This window comes from Panthera tigris, chromosome D1 (assembly GCF_018350195.1).
Source record: "Panthera tigris isolate Pti1 chromosome D1, P.tigris_Pti1_mat1.1, whole genome shotgun sequence".
In the NCBI taxonomy this organism is placed as follows: Eukaryota; Metazoa; Chordata; class Mammalia; order Carnivora; family Felidae; genus Panthera; species Panthera tigris.
The window spans coordinates 17367590-17374360 of NC_056669.1; the positions used below are offsets into that span (position 1 = coordinate 17367590).

The following is a 6771-nucleotide window of genomic DNA, read 5'->3' on the forward strand; positions in this document are numbered from 1 at the left end:
GGGGAGGGAGGAAATCTAATGGCTACTCTGCTGCCAAGGAGCCTGTCAGTCTCCTCGGCCCAGGCGCTGACGCTCAGGAAGATCCTCGGGGCTGGTACCGAAGGTGGCCGACCCCTTTGCACTGACGGGAAATACCCAGAGCGAGCTCCGACCTGGGACTCGGGATCCAGGCCCACCACAAAGCACGGTGTGAGATGAAGCCCATCCCAAGGGCTGTCAAGCTTCATCTCCCTCATTGGTAAAATCAGTGCTTTGTGGGGGGCGCCTGGGTGGCTCAGTTGCTGAAGTGTCCGTCTTCGGCTCAGGCCATGATCTCGCGGTTCGTGAGTTCGAGCCCCGCATCGGGCTCTGTGCCGACAGCTCAGAGCCTAGAGCCTGTTTCGGATTCTGTGTCTCCCTCTCTCTCTGTCCCTCCCCCATTCATGCTCTTTCTCTCTTTCTCAAAAATAAATAAACGTTAAAACAATTTTTTAAGATTAATTTTAATTAAATTAATTAAATTAAATTTTATTGTATTAATTAATTAATTTAATTTTTTTAATTTTTTTTTTAAAGTGCTTTGGACTCAGCGAGGCGCACGGCTCCTACTGGCCTGCACATTCCGTGAGGCCGAAGGACACCCTTGAGCGGCCAAACGGAGCATAATGCCTTGTCACAGCACAGTGACAGGCACACAGAGCAGCTGGGGAAGTGGCCAGAACCCCTGGAGGTCTTCAAGGAGGGATTCCTTAGAGATGGGGTTTTGGGGCCCAGCATCAGGCCCTGTAGCCGGGTCCAGGGGTCCCAAGTTGAGCAGGTGCAGCCGCTCTCAGTGGGGCTGACATCAGCAAGACAGAGGACCAACGTCTCAAAGCTCGTCTCCAAAGTGCTGAGAAGACCTCCAGGTTTATATAAGGCAAGTACGGGGCAAAGGTCCGTGGGTTCCGTAGGTGGGCAATAAAGGTCAGGTGGATCATTGCCTTGGGGTCTTGCTGCCATGGGGTAGTCATTATTGCTTGAGGGGGTAGTTTCAGCTTCACCCTCAGGGTCTTTTGCCTGAGGTAAGAGAGAAACGGGAAAGAAGAACTCAATCGGTTAGAAAGCACAGACCGAGGTCCAAATGGAGGTCGTCAAGTCGTGTTTCAGCCCCTGGGTTGCGCGAAAATCGAGAGCAGTCAGCCGTTTTCCCCGCCTCACGTCCAGGCCCCGGCCTGGGTGGAGGACGCCGCCTGGCCCCGAGCAGGGGTCCAAGGGACAGGGTGCCCGCTTGCTGACCGGCCCAGAAAGCAGACCAAGGTTTCCACTCCTCACTCCGCACTCCTAGCCTTTTCTCTGTGGCTGCACACGAGCTTCCTGCTACTCTCAGGGACACCCTCACAATAAAAAGGCCCTTTCAGAAGCTGTGGCTCATTTTCCATTCTCTGTCTCCAACCAATTCTCCTCTCTCTTCCTACTCTATTATCCACAAGTCTTTGCTTTCCTGATTGCTGAATTCATCTTTCCTGATTGCCTTCCCCAGGGACCGAACTCCCCTTGAGAGAAAAGAGAATGTGTGACCAGTGACCTGATGCCCTGGAGGGTGGGAAGGGAAGCCGTTAATGGCAAGGGAAACATAACTAACTTTACTGAGCAAACTAAGGGTCAGGCTCTACACATAGGAGAGTCATTTGAGGGGCTGTTACCCCCATTTTACAGATGAGGAAACTGAGACCAAAGAGTACGATCACTTGCCCAAGATCACAAAAGCAGCATGTAGGGAGGGAAAAAATATTTTCCTCTGTCCACCTGGGGTTCTCCAGCTGTGGCCCTGTAATTAGACTGACCACAGACAGGTTAACAAGAGAAAACAGAAATGTATTAATGTGTGCTTCATCCCACGTATACATGGGAGCTCCCAATAGTGAGTAATCCCCCAAGGGGCGGATAGACTTGAACTCCTGTTCCGTCTTAGACTACATAAAGGAAAAGGGGGCTTTGGGGCCGGGGTGGCAAGTTGTGGGGAGGTAACCGGAAAAAATGGGGGGTATAGGAGTTGTTTAGTAGGGCTGGGTATGCAGATATAAATCAGGATCTGTTCCACTAATAAGAGTTGTGAAAAGTCTGGGACACCTGGGTGGCTCAGTGGGTTAAGCGTCCGACTTCGGCTCAGGTCATGATCCTGTGGTTCACGGGTGGTTCACGGGTTCGAGTCCCGCGTCGGGCTCTGTGCTGACAGCTCGGAGCCTGGAGCCGGCTTTGTGGATTCTGTGTTTCCCTCTCTCTCTACCCCTCCCCCGCTCATACTCTGTCTCTCTCTCTCTCTCTCTCTCTCTCAAAAATAAATAAAACATTAAAAAAAAAAATTTTTTTTTTATTTTTTTTTTCAACGTTTTTTATTTATTTTTGGGACAGAGAGAGACAGAGCATGAACGGGGGAGGGGCAGAGAGAGAGGGAGACACAGAATCGGAAGCAGGCCCCAGGCTCCAAGCCATCAGCCCAGAGCCTGACGCGGGGCTCAAACTCACGGACCGCGAGATCGTGACCTGGCTGAAGTCGGACGCTTAACCGACTGCGCCACCCAGACGCCCCCCAAAAAAATTTTTTTTAAAGTTGTGAAGAGTCTCCTCTTCCAGGTACAGGGGAGACACTTTTCCAAATGGAAATTTCCTTGATTGATGTCAATTCCCTCTACAAAAGGAAAGCTGTTCCCTGTTATAGAGCTTTCCCTATACCTGCTGGCTCTCCATGGCCTTTAGCTCTAAATAACCCATGCGCTAAGGAGACATACTTTGGGGGGGGGGGCGTAGTCAAGTAATGTTAGCATTTAAGTCCAAATGTCTTTGGCTTTCTTTGTATTTCCCTTCCCAGTTTTCCCCCAAGACGTTCACTGAGCATCTATTTTGTGCCAAACACCGTACTGCGGACCGGAGAGCCAAAGGTGGATGATGCCATGTGCAGCCTTCAGATGCTGTGGTCCAGATGGGGGACAGACCCGGAGACAAAGTGTGGTGAGTGGCAGATGGGGACGTGTGCCATGTCCTACAGGACCTCAGAGCAGGGCAGGCTAAGCAAGGCTTTGTTGGGGCGGGGAGGGCATCCCAGGGGAGTTCCAGAGGATGGGTCCCCGTCTATCAGGCAGAGGTGAAGGTGAGCAGGGGTGAAGGGACCAGGGCACGAAAGCATGGGCTGTCATACCTTTGCACCTCCAGAGCAGGGGATGCTTCCTGCTGGCATCCACGGATGCCAGGATTGCTGTGAAGGTCAGGGTCGTGCCCTTCCTCCCTCCCAGGGCCCCTTTCCAAGGGGCCTGGGTCAGGGACTCTGCCCCGAAGCCTGGCTTCCTGGGGGATGGCTCCGCCAGTGCCTGAGGCCCTCCCGACAGCCACAGCCCCCTCCCTCAGCCGGATCTTCAGTTTAGCTAAGCTGCTGGGTCCCTTTGGGTTCGATACCATCTAATTGGTTGTGGCTAATCCCATATTAACTCTCCTCTAAGAAGCTAGAGGGCCTCTCCCCACCCTGCATCACGTCCCAGCCCCTCCAGAAGCTTCTGTTATCATGTTTATGAGCCTCCACCACCACAGACAGGCAAATTTGCATATAAATAACCTGCCAGCACAGAAGGCTGCAAGAGGCACCTGGTAACGACTCTGTTTATTACTCTGGAGAGAGAAGGGGAGCAGGAAGGCCTTGTGCTGGGTGGCCCAGTCGGGATGGTTACATTTCCACCTGCTGATTAGCTGAGAAAGAGTCTGTGACCCTCAACTGCGGAGGAGGAACAAACATAAAGCCTCTCAGTTCCTCCCCTTTGGGAAACCCTATACCAGCCTACGTGTCACCTGAGATGGTAGGACCCACCTTCGTCACCAAGGCTGGCCCTGCCTGAGCACCGAGTGGGGTAGGCAGGTAAGGCCCTGGGCTCGGTGCAGTTGGATGATGTGATGCAAAAGGGAGATGGGTGGCGTCCTCAAACAACTGTGTGTTGCAGAGGACATGTCACAGACCTAGCCGGGGACACCGACCAGACAAAAACTTCGAGATGCGGTCTGTGCGTAGCGTGGCGCAGCCTGAAGGTGCTGGCGGGGGTCTTGTTTTGATATTTGCAGGGGGAGGAGCAGGTGGGCTGGTTCTTGAAGAAAACCTAGACCTTGCCTGGGTGGAGACCCGAAGAGGATACATTCCAAGCCAGAAGGAATGAAGTGAGTGAAGGCACTTGAAAATAATGCAAGGCTGAGTGGATTATCTGCGGGGCAGGGGACAGAAAGGAATAGGGAGATAAATTGGAAGAAGGGCAGAAGTTATGCTGGTGGGGGGAGTGGTACATGACTAAGTTGTGACTTCACCTCTTAGACCTCAAAGGTTTTTGAAGACAGGGGTGATGTCAGTTGCGGGGGGGGGGGCAGCTCTGCGGGCTAAAGCAGTAGTTGCTAAAACCTCCCCCCAAATGTGGGATGGCCTAACAGTTACCTAAGAAGGCAGGGAGGGATCACCCTTCGCTGGGGTCAGATACCTGTTCACACACCAGCAAAGCTTAATTCAGAATAGACCACGCCCCCTGAGACCGGGAACCTGAACATCCATGAGCATCCAGTCTTAGGGGTGAGAGGCACACCTTCAAAGTACAGGGAGTCTATGACTGGAAAGGCAAAGGGACTGTAGGGGAAGTGAAATAAAAAAAAAAAAATCTCCCAACCCAGAAAACCTCCACCAAGGTAGAGGGAACAGTGTTCTTATCGAATATGCATTAAACCAGAAGGCGATGGGCATCACCGCTTATCAAAGACAGAATGTTCCTTTATCAATGTAAATTTTCTTGACAAAAGAGCCATTTATGCTCTGATTTTAGAGGTTTTCCCCGCATCTGCTGTTCCTCTGTGGCCTTCCGCTCAAAACAATCCACTTGCCAAAGGGGCATACTTTGGGGTGGCTTATTCTGGTCCCCTTCGGTAGCCAAGTGGCCACAACCCATTATCTACATACATACCCCTTGTTTATACACCATGATCGACGAGAACTCATCCTCATATAAGAGGTGTTGATAGCGCCATTTGTCACACATCCTGCTTTTACCTGGTAACTGGGCGACCATCTGTGTTAGTTTATTGGCTTTATCCAGAGGAAAAACAAACGCAGAATTTGCAACGGGAGGTAGTTTTGCAAACGGGAGCAAGGCACCCACCAAAGTTAGGCTCCTACCTTCCCACGGGAACTGAGAGTGATGTGCCCTCTCTCTCTTGATGTTTGCATTTCAAAAAGATGGCTCTTGGGTCTTTGAGGAAATATCTGAGCTCTGGGACCAGCAGGAGACTCATCTAGCCGTTATAAAGATTTCCAAACATTTGAAAAGGACACAGGAAAAAAACTCCGAAAGAAAAGGGAGAGGAGGAAGAAGTCTTCTCCTTATTTTCAACCGGGGCAATTAAGTCTCTTATTTTAATTCTTGCCCTTCCAGGACAAACAGGTTCCTGAGAGTAGCTGGGTCCTCCTGGGACAAGTACCGACCATATTGCCAGACCTACTGGAATCCCACCTCTGCCTCGTGCCAGCTGGTGGACAAGTCAACTCTCCTCCGCAGGTCGGTGGGCTCACCTTTGAAATGCAGATTAGAATTGCCACCTCCCGGGGTCGTCAGGAATAAATGAGGTACTATCGTAAAGTCACCTGGAGCACATGGGGCATGGTGAAATACTCACCCTTGAAATTAAAGTGTATGCTGCCGTGAGGGTTGGAAGGGCAGGATGAAGAGTCGTTCACCAAATCCCAAAGCACCGAACACGAGGGGATTCCTTTAACGCGCACATCAGCTGGGTACGGAGCAGATCAAGGGGAACGCTCCTCTGAGCAGCTGGCCATAAATTCAGGGAGCTCGTTCCCCGAAGAGATGTCGCAGACTGAAAACATAAATAGGTTAAGGGAGGGTGTAGGCCACTCATGAGTGCCATCTCCAAAGGGGCTGTTAGGGAAGTGGCAGGAGTTGGGGCACGCTCCTAACTTTGAGGTTGACAGCTTCTAGGGTAAAGCCTTTCCCATAAAGTGGTCTTGGCAGCTCTGTCACAGGGAAGCTCTGCCAGACAGATGTATCGCGGGTTCGGACTTAGAGGATAATTCTTCTATTTCTGTGCTCCACGGCCCACGGGTCGCCCAAATCCCCCAGAATGACAGGCTGCCCTGGCAGTGGCACCGTCCCTGTGGCTCCCTTGCCATTTCTGCCACAAAGCCCGCCGTGGGACACCTGCCCACCTGTGCTCCAGAAGGGCCACGTCCCTTGAGATGGGGGAAGGAGGGCACAACACAGCCACCGTGGTCGAATTTCGTGTCCCTCTGAACTCTCCGGCTCCCTACCCCTTGCCTCCGTGGGGGGGGGGGGGGGCCGCCGGCCGCCTTCTTGTTGCCATAGCAACTGGATTCCCAGGGAGGCAGCCATCTTGGGACAGTGATGCAGCCCCAAGTTGAAGCTGCTGGGAGTTCAGAGGGAGAGAGCGTCCTGCAGGGAAACCACACTCTCTGGCCAGGGTGACCCGCCGCTCTGGGGCTTTTCCCAGCTTGCTTTGGTGAGATCCCACCTTGCCAGCCCCTGGGGAGAGTCTGGAGGCTGAAAAGGAGGAGAAGCCCCCTTCCCCCGCCTCCCATGTTCCCATTGCCCTCTCAGGGAGTCAGAGAGGAGCAAGGATAGGCCCAGCCCAGCGCACTGGGCGGTAAAATCTGATGCCAGGGAGGGCGGGGGGGGGGGGGGGAGAGGAGCCTGAGTGATGGCAGGAAGTAGATTTTCATCTGGGGTGGCTGCGGGCCAGAGGGGGGGCTGGTGGAGCAGGTGA

At 52.8% G+C, this 6771-nt stretch overlaps 1 long non-coding RNA gene across 1 annotated transcript; it reads right to left on the reverse strand.

The window, feature by feature from the left end:
- Positions 1 to 776: 776 nt before the first annotated feature.
- On the reverse strand, positions 777 to 6283 carry LOC122231342. Its single transcript, XR_006208536.1, has 3 exons — positions 6197 to 6283; positions 5650 to 5847; positions 777 to 1035 (listed from the first exon to the last, which is right to left on the reverse strand). It is a non-coding gene; the product is annotated as an uncharacterized LOC122231342 (long non-coding RNA).
- Positions 6284 to 6771: the final 488 nt, after the last annotated feature.